The sequence below is a fragment of the Cherax quadricarinatus genome, chromosome 13, assembly GCF_038502225.1.
Source record: "Cherax quadricarinatus isolate ZL_2023a chromosome 13, ASM3850222v1, whole genome shotgun sequence".
Classification (NCBI taxonomy): domain Eukaryota; kingdom Metazoa; phylum Arthropoda; class Malacostraca; order Decapoda; family Parastacidae; genus Cherax; species Cherax quadricarinatus.
In genome coordinates, this window is record NC_091304.1 from 50970847 (window position 1) to 50986814 (window position 15968).

At 40.1% G+C, this 15968-nt stretch overlaps 1 protein-coding gene across 1 annotated transcript in view; it reads right to left on the reverse strand.

The window, feature by feature from the left end:
* LOC128688472 (bridge-like lipid transfer protein family member 3B) overlaps positions 1 to 15968 on the reverse strand; it is a 272927-nt gene that overhangs the window by 133593 nt on the left and 123366 nt on the right. The window lies entirely within an intron of this gene.

Genomic DNA, 15968 nt, shown 5'->3' on the forward strand with positions numbered 1-15968 from the left:
TATTACAAATATTACATTATCATATATTAAGTGCTATATACTGCTAGGCATAAAAAGAAAGATAAAGTAAAATAAATACACAATAGTATATACAATACTTACCTTAAAATATAGTGCATGTCATCTTTCCTTTACACAAATGTTGTTTGAAAACGGTGATAAGGGTGGAAAAGTGGTAAAAGCACTGAATATAATGAACAATGGCTCAGTTTAAAGGCAATGAAAATATGGAACACTGAAATGAGGAAGCTGTACATGTGGGGCCCTCCTGTACATTCTCTCTTAATTTTACCCATTTCATCCTATCCAAACTAAGCTTCATAAAGAGAGTGAGTGACAACTGCATCAGTGCAAAGGCTGAAGAAAAAAGCATTACCTTAGAAAACAAACTGGATGTTCTAAAAAATGTGATGTTGGCAATAAAGTGAACTTGATGTCTTTCTTTCCCTACAACTAACACCCAAACACACTGATAGTCAATGAAATCATTCAACACTGACATGGATTGTACCTGTCTAAGATTTAAAGAAGACTTCAAAAGATTTTCCCACGAAAGATTAATATTGAACCTGTAAACCATAGGATAAATACAAGACAAATTGTTCCAGTGAATAACAGATTTTTAATTTTCAAGAAAAATGGAAACAATGATACAAGGTAGACTATCCTCAAGGGGTGATGTCACAAAACAAGTATTACAAGGATCAGTCCTTTCTTACGGCCTGCATATAGCCAATAAAGCATTTAAATTTATCCAAATGCTTTAAAGTCCTAAATATGTACACAATTAAGTGGAGGAGAGATACATGACAACATGTACCTGGAAAGTACTGGAGGGTCTTGTTCCAAATGTGCACACTGCCATAACAAACTTGAGTGAAAAATATGGAAAGAAGTGTAAAATGAACCCAGTAAAAAGCAGAAGTGCTATGGGCACAATAAGGAAACATTGTATCAAAGTCCGTGGCCCCAGACTATTCAGCATCTCACCAGAAGATATCAGAAACATGGCTGGGACAAGTGTAGAAGTTTTCAAGAAGAAACTGGACAAGTATCTTCACCTGGTGCCAGATCATCCAGGCTGTGATGGATATGTGGGTCAGCAGGCCACCAGCAGAAACAGCTTGGGTGACCAGAGCCTGGCCCAAGGCCAGGCTCTGGGAGTAGAAAAACTCTCAGAACTCATCAAAGGTACACAAAATATTTGCATTTTCTACTGTATATGCTGTCTACAAGACACTCAATATAAACATTAACCCAGACTTTAAATTCTATATGGAGAGCTGCAGCACACCACTTGGATGCAATAAAAGGCACACACATTTCTTTGACATTCCATGTGTACAACTCAACCTGACTTAAAACTGTATGCAAATAACAGGCCTAAAAATATGGAAAATACCCAAAGTCCCAATCTGCCAACATATTTATGAAAATTGTTAAACAGTGTCTATTAACCCTTTCAGGGTTGCCAGGCCTTCTCAGAGACTTGTTCTCAGGGTCCCCAAATTAAAAAAAAAAATATTTTTTCTTATGAAAAGATAGAGAATCTTTTCCCGATCATAATGACACCAAAAGTGTGAAATTTGATGGAAAACTTACGGAATTATGCTCTCACGAAGTTAGCGGTCTCGACGATGCTTACGCATCGGTGGTTTTACCCACTTTGAGCCCTATTTTCGGCCAATTCCAGTGTACTAGTCGACAAAAATCATAACTATTTCGCTAGAACTCCATTTTTTCTATCGAATGAGTACAAGAAGCCACCCATTTACTGATTTCAACTATCCAATAAAGTGGTCAGAATTTAGCAATTTTGCCAATTTCACACAAATTTCAAAAGATGCCAATTTCCGAATAGGGTCCAGAATAAACAAGAAAGACATTCCTAGCACTAAAATAACAAGTTCTCTGTTTGTTAGTCACATCCCCAGGCCCCTCTTATATTTCTTTGACTTTCCACTTTGAATTTTTATTCTTACAAAAAATAGAAGATTTACTGTTATGCAGACTACTGCATTAGTGTAGATACGGTATAAATAATATCAGCGCACTTGTGAAAGAATATAAGACTCACCAGTTGACGTGTATTGGACACTTGGCATGATTTGTTTACTTTTGAACTTTGGTAAAAATCAAACATTTCTGCGACTTTGAGCTCAATTTCAAGGTACTTTTCATTGTAAAATCAGTCAAAATCATCTCAATTTCTGTAATATGTCTTCCATTCTATAAAATGAGACCAGGAAAACTAAAATACAACAATAAATACCATACGAAAATACATTGCAAAGTCACTGTTTTAATCCAAAAACACAAAGTTTTTCTTTTCTCATTACGCACTGTGTGCTGCAGGATTTTTTTATACTGCGCACACTGACCACATAGACCCATTCTTTCGTATGTAGGCCTACCAGCTTTCTCTCACTAGATCTGAGGGCGCTAGAATTTAGGCGTACTAGTACGTCAAAAACCCTGGGGCGTAAGCCGTACTAGTACGGCCGAAACCCTGAAAGGGTTAAATCTCACATAACTGTTGCATCCATTCACTTTGTAAATTCTCATGCTTTGACTTCACAATTTTCATTCAACCACTCTATAAAATACAGATTGTTGACCCAACATGAATTTGATGCAATTTATTTGTAATTGTCCAATTCATTATTTGCAGCCTGTCTTAATGTACCCGAGATTGTAATGAATAGCTAAAGCTGTACTATTACACAATGACTAAAATTATATACTATTTATATACTTAACCCCTTTCAGAAACTCACGTAGAGCTATGCCACTGAGGTCAGGGTCCCTCATGTAGTTCAACGTCATGAGCTCAGCTCACTCAGATAAGTTACGAGTTGTAAATTTTGGCCTAAATATGGGACAACTGGTCTATACAGTGCACAGTATAAAATAAATCCTGCCTTACGAAGTGCATGATGGGAAAAACAAAACTGACCATGTGTAAAGTTTAAAATAGCAAATATGAAGTGTCTTCTTGGATGTTTTTTTATGGTTTAATTGGCAGTTTCTTGATATCATGTGATACAATGGAAGACATTCTACCAAGAAAGAGATTATTTCAAATGGATTCAGGGCCAGAAGTAGCAGAAATATTCGACTTTTGCTGATATTCCTGAGGATGGGTAAAGCCCTCCTACAAATCCCAGTCTGTTTAATGGGTTTTTAATAGGCCTGATTAAATTATTGGGATGCTGTAAACCATGACCTATCATTCTTGGTTGTATTTTATTATCTAAGAAATACTGTAGAGTAAAACTTTTATTTCTTGTGTGATGGAGAATTCAAAATGGAAGGTAAGTGTAATATAGAAAAGGCCTGGGGACATGACGATTGAACAGAGGAAATGTTTCAGTGCCAGGAATGTCTACATTGTTTATTTTGGAGTCTATTTGTAAACTGGTATTTATTTAAATTTTGTGTATTAAATTGTCCAAATTACTGACAAAAGGCACACTAGCAAAATAGTTAAGAATTTGATTAATTGGAGCAATGGAATTATCTTAAAATAGGACTAAAATTGGGCAAAATTGCCTGTGCATAAATTGTGCCATGAATGTTAACCTTACACCTACGTAATTCTGCAAGTTTTCCATCAAATTTCATACTTTTGGCATCATTACCTTCACAAAAAAGATTCTCTATCATTTCAGAAGAAAAAAGTAATTAAAAAATAAAAGTGGACACTAAGAGCAATATTAATTTTGGGGCTGTGGGCAGTAAGAGTAAAGAAGTATTGTAAGCTTTGTCATTAGTTTGCCTCAAATGCACTGCATAATATTTGGCTTTCTCCTGAGCTTTCAATTGTATCAAATCATTTTTTTTTTAACATGTCAGCCATTTTCCACCGAGGCAGGGTGACCCAAAAAGAAAGAAAAAAAACCCAAAAAGATAAAAAACTTTCATCATCATTCAACACTTTTACTATAATTCATACATAATCACTCTCTCTGCATGAAGTGCTCAGATATGACAGTTTAGATATCCCACCAAACTGCCAATATCCCAAACCCTTTAACCCTCTGAGAGTCCAGACCCCCAATCTGAAAACTCCCCACAGAATCCAAGAATTTTCAAAAAAAATTTTTTTTTTTTTTTTGTGAAATGGTAGAGAATCTTTTTTCTGATGGTAATAAAATAAAAAGTGCAAAATTTGATGGAAAACTCATGGAATTACGCTGTTGCGAATTTAGCGGTCTCGGCAATATTTAGACATCGGTGATTTTGCCCACTTTGACCCTATTTCGGGCCAATTCCATTGTTCCAGTCGACCAAAACTCATAGCTATTTTTCTAGAACTCCCTTTATTCTATCTATTGAGTACAAGAAACTGCCCATTTACCCATTACCAAGTAAAGTGATCTTAAGTTACTAATTTGGCCAATTTCACACAAAATTCAAGAAAGGGCATTTCAAAATAGGGTCCCGAATAAACAATGCAGGCATTCCTCACATTAAAATAACATTTCCTCTGTTTATTAGTTACGTTTCCAGGCTTTACACATGAATTCCATTTTGATTTTTTATTCACAAAGAATTTTTATTCACACCAAAAATTAGAAGATTTAATAATTGTATAAATAATATAACACATACATGAACGCACATTAGACCAACCAACTGATGTGTATTGGAGGCGTTATGTGATCTGTTTACTCTAGAACATCAGCAAAAGTTGAACATTTCTGCTACTTTGAGCTCAATTTCAAGCTATTTTCAGTACTAAAACCAATCAAAATCATCTCTATTTCTTTCATTCTATCAAATGAGACCAAAATACCATGAAAACAACTGTAAAAACCACATGAAAATACATCACAAAGTCGCAGTTTTAATCCAAAAACACAATCACAGTTTTTTCCTCCATTATGCACTGCATGCTGCAGGATTTGTTTTATATGGTGCACACTTATCACATAGATGCATTCTCTTATATCAAGACCCAAATTTACTGCTCACAGCTTATCTGAGTGAGCTGAGCTCATGACGTAGTACTACAGCTTCGACCCTGGCTTCAAAGCCATAGAACTATAGGACAGACCCTCAACGGTTTAAAGTGCAGGACTCAAGTCTGGCTAACAGGTTTCCCTGAATCCCTTCACAAAATATTACCCTACTCGCCCTCCAACAGCTCGCCAGGTCCCTAAAACCATTTACAGTGGACCCCCGAGTTTCGCGATTAATCCGTTCCAGAAAGCCTGCCGAAAGTCGAAATTGCTGAATGGCGAAACCATTTTCCCCATAAGAAATACAGTGGAACCTCAAATATCGAACTGCTCCCAACTCAACCATTTATGTAAGTGTATTTTTGTAAGTGCTTCTATAATTGTATTTTTGAGGGCCTGAAATGAACTAATCTAATTTACATTATTCCTGATGGGAATAAATTCATTCGGTAACGGCACTTGAACAGCCGTCTGGAATGAAGAAAGTTTGATATTTGAGGTTTCACTGTAATGGAAATAAAATTAATCCATTCCAGACACCCAAAAATATTAAAATAAAATACTTTTTTTTTCAGATTAAATAAGATTTACATACTGAAAACAATGAGAAATCAAGTACATGCATATAAAAAATAATAATAACATTACACTTACCTTTACTGAAGACTTCTGGGTGGATGGAAGACGGGAGGAGGGGATAGGAGGAAGGTGTACACTAATGTTTGGAAGGAGAATCTCCTTCCATTAGGACTTCAGGTATGAAGTCCTTATCTGGGGTTACTTCCCTTCTTTGTTTTTTAAAGATACTGGCACTGGGAACAACTTGAGAGTCACTGGAACCCTCTCGCACAAAATATCTGACCAGAGAGCTCTGTTTCTGGTGTTTCTTTAAGATTTGTCTGAAGTGGGACAACACTGTCATTGTACATGTTGCCAATATGGCCTGCAACAGCTTTGTTAGGGTGAAGTTCATCCATAAATGTTTGCACTTCAGTCCACTTTGCACAAATGTCCTTAATCTGTTTTTTGGTAATCCACACCAACAATAACCTCTCCACTTCTTCGAGGATTTGTGATCTCCTTTTTGTCAGCATATCTACCCCTTTTGCAACAACAGCACACTTTATTTCCTTTCCTTTCGCCACGATCTAAGTGATGGTTGAATGGGGTTTGCCATGCATCCTGGCAAGCTCTGTAACACGCACTCCACTCTCATATTTTTTCAATGATTTCCTTCTTGAATTCGATCGTGTTCCTCACTTTCTTTATCAAAGGGCTTGCACTAGCTTCCCTTGGGCCCATGGTGACTTATTTAGCAGTTGCAATCACAAAAAACAATGGATGATTACGTATGAACCCGCAGGGTGATGGTCACATGTTGGTGAACAATGGCACACTGAGCATGAATGGAGTGGGAGGCTGGCTTTGTGTGCGCAGTGACGGGCGAACGGGTACCGGACAGGTGGACAGGTACCAGACGGTCGCCGAATCACCAGTCTAATCACGAACCGCGAGGCCAAATTTTGCAGAAAAAACTTGCCGAAAGTCGGATTTCACGAAAGCCGATGCCGCTAAAACTCGAGGGTCCACTGTATTTTCATTCACTCCTATCTAACACGCGCTCACACATGCTTGCTGGAAGTCCAAGCCCCTCGCCCACAAAAAACTAGGACGACCCCTACCCTGCCTTCCTTTCCCTACTGATTTATATGCTCTCCAAGTCATTCTTTGTTCCATTCTCTCTAAATGACCAAACTACCTCAACAGCCCCTCTTCATCCCTCTGACTAATACTTTTAGTAACTCCACACCACCTCCTAATTTCCACACTACAAATTCTCTGCATAATATTTACACCACACATTACCCTTAGACATGACATCTCCACTGCCTCCAGCCTCCTCCTTGCTGCAGCATTTACAACCCATGCTTCACACCCATACAAGACTGTTGGCACCACTATACTCTTGTAGATTCCCTTCTTTGCTTCCATGGATAGCCTTTACACATATTTGCATTATAATTACAGGTATGCTTAACAATTTGCAAACAGGCAAAATTATTTACAAAGAGTCTCTCTCAGTTCACAGCAGGATTCAAACCTGCAAACTTTTCATCAGAGTACACAGTACAGTGGTACCTTGACTTACGAGTTTAATTTGTTCCATGACCCAGTACGTAACTATTTGCTCATATATCAAATCAATTTTCCTCATTGAAATTAATTGAAATGCCCCAAAAAACCACACCATTTTTTTTTGTTACAGGTTTATAAATAATAAAAACATATTTCTAAATAAGAAATATTATAAAAAAACATAAAAAAGATAATAAAGAAATAAACTGGTTTTATAAAGTGAATTTACCTTGGAGATCAGATGACTTGGGCTAACGGAAGATGCTGGCGGAGGTGGAGGGTGGAAAACAGTCACCACCATCACTACTCCACCCACCACCATCACTTCTCCACCCATCACTATCACTACTCTACCCACTACTACCGTTACTCCACCCACTACTATCGTTACTCCACCCACTACTATCGTTACTCTACCCACCAACATTACTTCTCCACCCACCATTAACTACTCCACCCACCACTATTGCTACTCCACCCTCCACTATCACTACTCCACTCACCACCCTCACTACTCCATCCACCACCATCACTACTCCATCTACCATTATCACTACTCCATCCATCACCATCATTACTCCCCCCACCACTATCACTAATCCACCCACCACCATCACTACTCCACCCACCACCATCACTACTCCACCCACCACCATCACTACTCCACCCACCACCATCACTACTCCACCCACCACCATCACTACTCCACCCACCACCATCACTACTCCACCCACCACCATCACTACTCCACCCACCACCATCACTACTCCACCCACCACCATCACTACTCCACCCACCACCATCACTACTCCACCCACCACCATCACCACTCCACCCACCACCATCGCTACTCCACCCACCACTATCAGTACTCCACCCACCTTAATTAATGTTTCTGGATTTATATGAGAACCAAACAAGGGACGACGTGCCTCACTACAATCTGGGATTAGTGTGGGAGTATTATCCTTACAGTTATGTCTTGGAAGAGTATGTGGAATGGAACGAAGTACCTGGCATTCCTCTGGGTACAGAGTTGGATTTGACTTCAGATATGTGGCCAACTAGTGGCAGCGTATCTGAAGCTCGCTCGTAACTCGGATTTTGGCTCGCAACTCAAAGCAAAAAATCGACCGAGCGACGGCTTGTAACTAGGAAAACTCATAAGTTGGGGCATTCGTAAGTCAAGGTACCACTGTACTGTGTACTTTGATGCTGAGTTAACAAGTATATAAAATATGTAACCAACTTATGGCTAGTAAGAAATAAAATTTTTACTTTATTATTATCGTTCTTCTTTTACACAGCCTCCCCAATTCCTCCACCTACTAATACAACTTCTCTTCAGAATCTCCCAAAAGAAATGCATCATCTGCAAAGAGCAACTGTGAGAACCACTTTGTATTTAAATCTGTTTTTAATTCCACTCCTCAACACCCTACCTACCTGGAGAGCATTCCGGGGATCAATGCCCCAGTGGCCCGGTTCACGACCAGTTCTCCTGGTGGATCAGGGCCTGATCAACCAGGCTGTTACTGCTGGCTGCACATAGTCCAACATATGAACCACAGCCCGGCTGATCCGGCACCAACAAAGTATCTGTCCAGCTCCCATTCAAGGCAGCCAGGGGTCTACTGGTAATTCCCCTTATGCCTGGTGGGAGGCTGTTCATCAGTCTTGGATCCTGGACACTTGTGTTTTCTCTTAGTATGTAAATGGTGCCCCTACTTTTCATTGGGGGTATTTTGCACTGCCTGCCCAGTCTTTTGCTTTCGCAGGGAGTGATTTGAGTGTGCAGATTAGAGACCATTCCTTCTAGTATTTTCCAAGTGTAGATTATGATACATCTCTCTTCTCTGCATTCCAGAGAGTACCAGTCAAGTGCTTCCAAGCATTCCCAATAGTTAAGGTGTTTGATGGAACTTACATGTGCAGAAAAAGTTCTCTGTACATTCTCTAGATCTGCAATTTCACCTGCTTCAAATGGAGATGTTTATGTACAACAGTATTCCAGCCTAAAGAGAACAAGCAATTTAAAAAGAATCATCACTGGCTTGGCATCTCTTGTTCTTAAAGTTCTCATTATCCATCCAATCATTTTCTTCGCAGTTGTGATCATGGCACTGTTGTGATCTTTCAAAGTGAGATCCTCGGGCGTTACCACTCTCAGGTCCTTCACATTACTTTTCTGCTCTACTGTATGATTAGTTTGAAGTATACTCAGTTCTAGAAGTAACTTCTTTTACTACCCCATCTATAAATATGTTATACAACCATGATGACATCACACATGCCTGTCTAAGGCCTACTTTTACTGGGAAATAAATTCCCCCTCTATCCCACATGTCCTAGCTTGACCCTCACTTTTTTTTTCAACACACTAGCCGTCTCCCACTGAGGCAAGGAGACCCAAAAAAGAAACACTTTCATCATCATTTACACTATCACTGCCTTGCCAGAGGTGCACAGATATAACAGTTTAGATGTCACAGCAAATATCCCAAGCCCTTTAACCCTTTCAGGGTCGAGAGGCCCTCTCCTAAACTCATTCTCAGGGTCGAAAATTTTTCAGAAAAAAAAAAAAATCTAATGAAAAGATAATCTTTTCCCGATCATAATGACACCAAAAGTATGACATTTGATGGAATACTTACGGAATAATGCTCTCATGAAGTTAGCGGTCTCGACGATGTTTGTGCATCGGCGATTTCGCCCACTTTCAGCCCTATTTTTGGCCAATTCCAGTGTACTAGTCGACAAAAATCATAACTATTTCACTAGAACTCCATTTTTTTCTATCAAGTGAGTACAAGAAACCACCCATTTACTGATTTCAACTATCCAATGAAGTGGACATAAATTAGCAATTTTGCCAATTTCACACAAATTTTAAAAGATGCCAATTTCCAAATAGGGTCCATAATAAACAAGACAGACATTCCTGGCACTAAAATAACATTTCCCCGGTTCATTAGTCATGTCCCCAGAGCCCTCTTACATTTCTTTTGCTTTCCACTTTGAATTTTTATTCTCACAAAAAATAGAAGATTTACTGTTATGCAAACTACTGCATTAGTGTAGAAATGGTATAAATAATATCAGCGCACCTGTGAAATAATATTAGACTCAATTTAAGGCACCTAAAATGGAGGAATATAGCAAATAATGTTGTTGCAGTGATAACACCAGGAGGCAGCTCAGACGAGAACTCACACACACACGAGCTTTTAAATCTCTGCACAAAATTCAACTTAAACCAGCAAATAATAGAGCCTACTACATTGGAGAATACACTGGACCTCATCTTCACTAACAATGATGATCCGATACAAAATGTCACCATATCAAAAACAATATACCCGGATCACAACATAATCGAGGTTCAGACACGTATGCGCGGAGCCCCAGACCGACAAAATGGGATCAGTGATGAGGGAGCCTTCACCAAATTCAACTTCAATAACAAGAACAAAGTGGGACTAAGTAAACCAAGTCCTGAACGATATAAGCTGGGAAGATAGACTAAGCAACACAGACCCCAACTTATGCCTAGAACAGATTAACTCTGTGGCATTCGATGTATGCTCAAGGCATATTCCTTTAAGAAAAAAGAGGAGTAGATGCAAAACAGACAGAGACAGGCACTCCCTTTACAGGTGACGGAAAAGAATAACAGAGCGGCTAATAAAGGCCAATATATCTGCAATGTGTAGGGAGACACTGGTCAGAGAAATAGCAAACATCGAACTTAAGCTAAAGGAATCTTATAGGAGTCAGGAATCGCGGGAAGAACTAAAAGCCATAAATGAAATCGAAAGAAACCCAAAGCATTTCTTTTCTTATGCCAAATCAAAGTCGAGAACAACATCCAGTATTGGGTCCCTACTTAAACAAGATGGGTCCTACACAGATGACAGCAAGGAAATGAGTGAGGTACTCAAGTCCCAATATGACTCAGTTTTTAGCAAGCTGCTAACCAGACTGAGAGTCGAAGATCTAAGTGAATTTTTTATGAGAGAGCCACAGAATTTGGTAAACACAAGCCTATCTGATGTTATCCTGATGCCAAATGACTTCGAACAGGCGATAAATGACATGCCCATGCATACTGCCCCAGGGCCAGATTCGTGGAACTCCGTGTTCATCAAGAACTGCAAGAAGCCCCTATCATGTGCTTTTAACATCCTATGGAGAGAGAGAGCATGGACACTGGGGTCGTCCCACAGTTAATAAAAACAACAGACATAGCCCCACTCCACAAAGGGGCAGTAAAGCAATAGCAAAGAACTACAGACCGATAGCGCTAACATCCCATATCATAAAAATCTTTGAAAGGGTCCTAAGAAGCAAGATCGCCACCCATCTAGATACCCATCGATTACACAACCCAGGGCAACATGGATTTAAAGCAGGTCGCTCCTGTCTGTCCCAACTACTGGATCACTACAACAAGGTCCTTGATGCACTAGAAGACAAAAAGAATGCAGATGTGATATACTCAGACTTTGCAAAAGCCTTTGACAAGTGTGACCATGGCATAATAGCGCACAAAATTTGGTAGATGGATCTATAACCTCCTCACAAATAGAACACAAAGAGTGGTAGACAACAGTCAAGTCTGAGGCGGCTACGGTGAAAAGCTCTGTTCCGTAAGACACAGTACTCGCTCACATCTTGTTCCTCATCCTCATTTCCGACATAGACAAGGATGTAAGCCACAGCACCGTGCCTTCCTTTGCAGATGACGCCCGAATCTACATGACAGTGTCTTCCATTGCAGACACAGGTGGACATCAACCAAATCTTCCAATGGGCTGCAGAAAACAATATGAAGTTCAACGATGAGAAATTTCAATTACTCCGATATGGTAAACATGAGGAAATTTAAACTTCATCAGAGTATAAAACAAATTCCAGCAACAAAATAGAGCGAAAAACTAACGTCAAAGACCTGGGAGTGATCATGTCGGAGGATCTCACCTTCAAGGACCATAACATTGTATCAATCGCATCTGCTAGAAAAATGACAGGATGGCTAATGAGAACCTTCAAAACTAGGAATGCCAAGCCCATGATAACACTCTTCAGGTCACTTGTTCTATCTAGGCTGTAATATTGCTGCACGCTAACAGCACCTTTCAAGGCAGGTGAAATTGCTGACCTAGAAAATGTAAAGAGAACCTTCATGGCACGCATAACTGAGATAAAACACCTCAATTACTGGGAGCGCTTGAAGTTCCTGAACCTGTACTCCCTGGAACGCAGGCGGGAGAGATACATGATTATATACACCTGGAAAATCCTAGAGGGACTAGTACCAAACTTGCACATGAAAATCATTCTCTCTGAAAGCAAAAGACTCGGTAGACGATGCAACATCCCCCCAATGAAAAGCAGGGGTGTCACTAGCATGCTAAGAGACTAACACAATAAGTGTCAGGGGTCCAAGACTGTTCAACTGCCTTCCAGCATACAGAAGGGGGATTACCAATAGACCCCTGGCTGTCTTCAAGCAGGCACTGGACAGGCACCTAAAGTCGGTACCTGACCAGCCGGGCTGTGGCTCGTACATTGGATTGCATGCAGCCAGCAGTAACAGCCTGGTTGATCAGGCCCTGATCCCCCATGAGGCCTGGTCACAGACCAGGCCACGGGGGCAATGACCCCCAGAACTCTCTCTAGGTAAACTCACCAGTTGACGTGTACTGGACGCGTGGCATGATTTGTTTACTTTTGAACTTTGGCAAAAATCGAACATTTCTGCTACTTTGAGCTAAATTTCAATGTACTTTTCATTAAGAAACCAATCAAAATCATCTCAATTTCTGTGATATGTCTTCCATTCTATAAAATGAGACCAGGAAAACTAGAATACAACCATAAATATAATACGAAAATACAGTGCAAAGTCGCTGATTTAAACCAAAAGATGGTCAAAGTTTTTTTTCTCATTATGAACTGTGTGCTACAGGATTTTTTTTATACTGTGCACACTGACCACATAGACCCACTCTTTCATATTTAGGCCTACCAGCTTTCTCTCGCTAGATTTGAAGGCGCTAGAATTTACGCGTACTAGTACGTTAATAACCCTGATGTGTAAGCCGTACCAGTACATCGGAAACCCTGAAAGGGTTAAAGTGAAGGCACTGTACTTCCTACTTCCAGGACTCAAGTCCAGCTAACCAGTTTTCCTGAATCCCTTCACAAAACATTACCCTGCTCACACTCCAACAGCTCATCAAGTCCCAAAAACCATTGGTCTTCAATAACTCCTATCTAACATGCCTGCTGTATGTCCAAACCCCTTGCACACAAAACCTCCTTTACCCCCTCCCTCCATCCTTTCCTAGGGTAACCCCTACCCTGCCTTCCCTCCATTATAGATTTAAACACCCTCCAAGTCATCCTATTTTCCTCCATCCTCTCTAAATGACTTCAGCAACTCCTCCTCAGCCATCTGGATAATACTCTTAGTAACTCTGCACCTCTTCCTAATCTCCAAACTGCTTAGTATTTATGCCACACATTGCCATCAGACAGGATTTACTGTACAGTATTTCAGTTAAATTTTCATTTACAGTGCTCGTCACGGCATTATGCAGCATGAGTGCCCTGGCATAATGCTGTGATGAAAATCCAAGGCCTACCATACAGGGGGGGGTCTTTTTTCATCAGTGCATTCTGCTGGGTAGCAGCCATTAGCATGATATCACGGCCTTCTTCCACACTTCACAGTGACTTCTCATTGCTCACGTGGCTGCTGTGGTGAGAGGAAGTATTGCACTTTTGTCTCATCCCTCCCATCTTTTGTGAAGTGTTCCCTTTGGTTTTGGGGCTATACATCCTTGATTATGGGTAAAAGGAATTCTTGAACACCTGAAACTATAGCTCAAATCATAGGGCTTCACAAAGCTGGGCACCAGACAAAAGAAATAGTGGAGAATGTTAGTGTGTGTGAGCATTTAGTGAAGAACTGGGTGCAGCGTTTCAAGGCTGGTGGCAGTGTTGAGTTACCGTCTGCCAAACCTCAGCCTGGCCCCTAGAGGAAAACATCTATTCATATCTTAACTTTTAACACAGTTAAGGTACTAACAGATGTCTTCTTTGAGGGGCCAGGCCAAGGTTTGGCAGATGGTAACTCGACACCGCCACCAGCCTTGAAATGCTGCACCCAGTTCTTCACTGAATGCTCTCACACACTAACATTCTCCACTATTTCTTTTGTCTGGTGCCCAGCTTTGTGAAGCCCTATGATTTGAGCTATAGTTTCAGGTGTTCAAGAATTCCTTTTACCCATAATTAAAGATGTATAGCCGCAAAACCAAAGGGAACACTTCATGAAAGATGGGACGGATGAGAGAGACTTCCTCTCACCACGGTAGCCACGTGAGCAATGAGAAGTCACTGTGAAGTGTGGCGGAAGGCAGTGACGTCATGCTAACATCTGCTACCCAGCAGAATGCAGTGATGAAAAGAGACCCCCTATATGGTAGGCCTTTGATTTTCAACACGGCACTATGCCAGGGTGCTCACCCAGTATAATGCCATGATGAGCACTGTAGAATTCATTTTTACAGTTTCCCTGTCCTGTATAATTTTTTACATTGTTTTATGTAGCAGTGCATTATTAATATATTATCATCCAGTGGTACCTTGACTTACGAGTGCCCCAACTTACGAGTTTTCCGAGTTATGAGCAGTCGCTCAGTCAATTTTTTGCTTTGAATTGAGAGCCAAAATCTGAGTTATGAGCAAGCTTCAGATACGCTGCCACTAGTTGGCACAGCAAACATCACAACAGTGCACGTGGTTACCTTGCCGTGGAAGCATCTCTCTTGTATTGTTCTTATGTTATGTGCAGCTATTGTGCCAAATTTCTTTTTTCTAACCATGGGTCCTGAGAAAGTAAGTGCAAAGGACAGTGCTGAGAAAAAGAAGAGGATGATGTCCATTGAATTAAAGCATGAAATCACAGAAAAACACGAGCGAGGTGTGCGTGTAGTCGACTTGGCGAGGCAGTACAATAGTAGTAGGAACTTCATGAAGGCATTTACACTGATTTACTTGCGAGATATTCACCCAAAACGCAAGCCAGTCTCCTGACTTGGGGAAAAAAAAAAATCCGAGATAATCGCTTTTGTTTTAGCGTTTTCCTTATGAAACTAGTAATCAAGTGCAGTTAGCTTCACAAACACTCTGTTTTCTCTTATAATAAGACCTCAGAAGGGCAAGAATGGGAAGATATAATCAGAGTGATAATTATTTTTACTTCAGGAGTGGCAGCTTCCACTCGTCACATAATGGCATATTTTATTCATTCTAGAGTGTATATCATGTGTCTATGTTATTTATATTGTTTATGTCATATTAGATCAATTGTGATAGATAAATAAGCCGGAGAGTTGATAATAGTGTTATACTGTTGTCTATTTTTGTTGAAAAGACATCAAGAATGAATTAAATTCGAAGACTGAGGTTCCACTGTGATTAATTCAGAAGGTAATTACTAGCACCTTGCTCCCAGTATTTTAGTCATTTTGTATGATGCACATCTTAAGAAGTAAGAACTCTACTCCTCTTCCTCATGAAATTGAAAGGAAACACTTCAAAAACAACAAGGAAATTCCCATGTGTATACACATACATATATATTACATACAAGCACAACTCTATGTGTAGTATGCACTAGGTGTTAGTAGTACAACAGTAGCAAGATGTACCTGTCATTTTGCATGTTTATGAGAAGAAAAAGAAAAAAGACACTAGCAATCCTACCAGTGTAAAACAATTAAAGGTTTTCATTTTACACTCATCTGGCAGGATGGTAGTGCCTCCCTGGGTAGCTGTTCTCAACCTACTACCAAC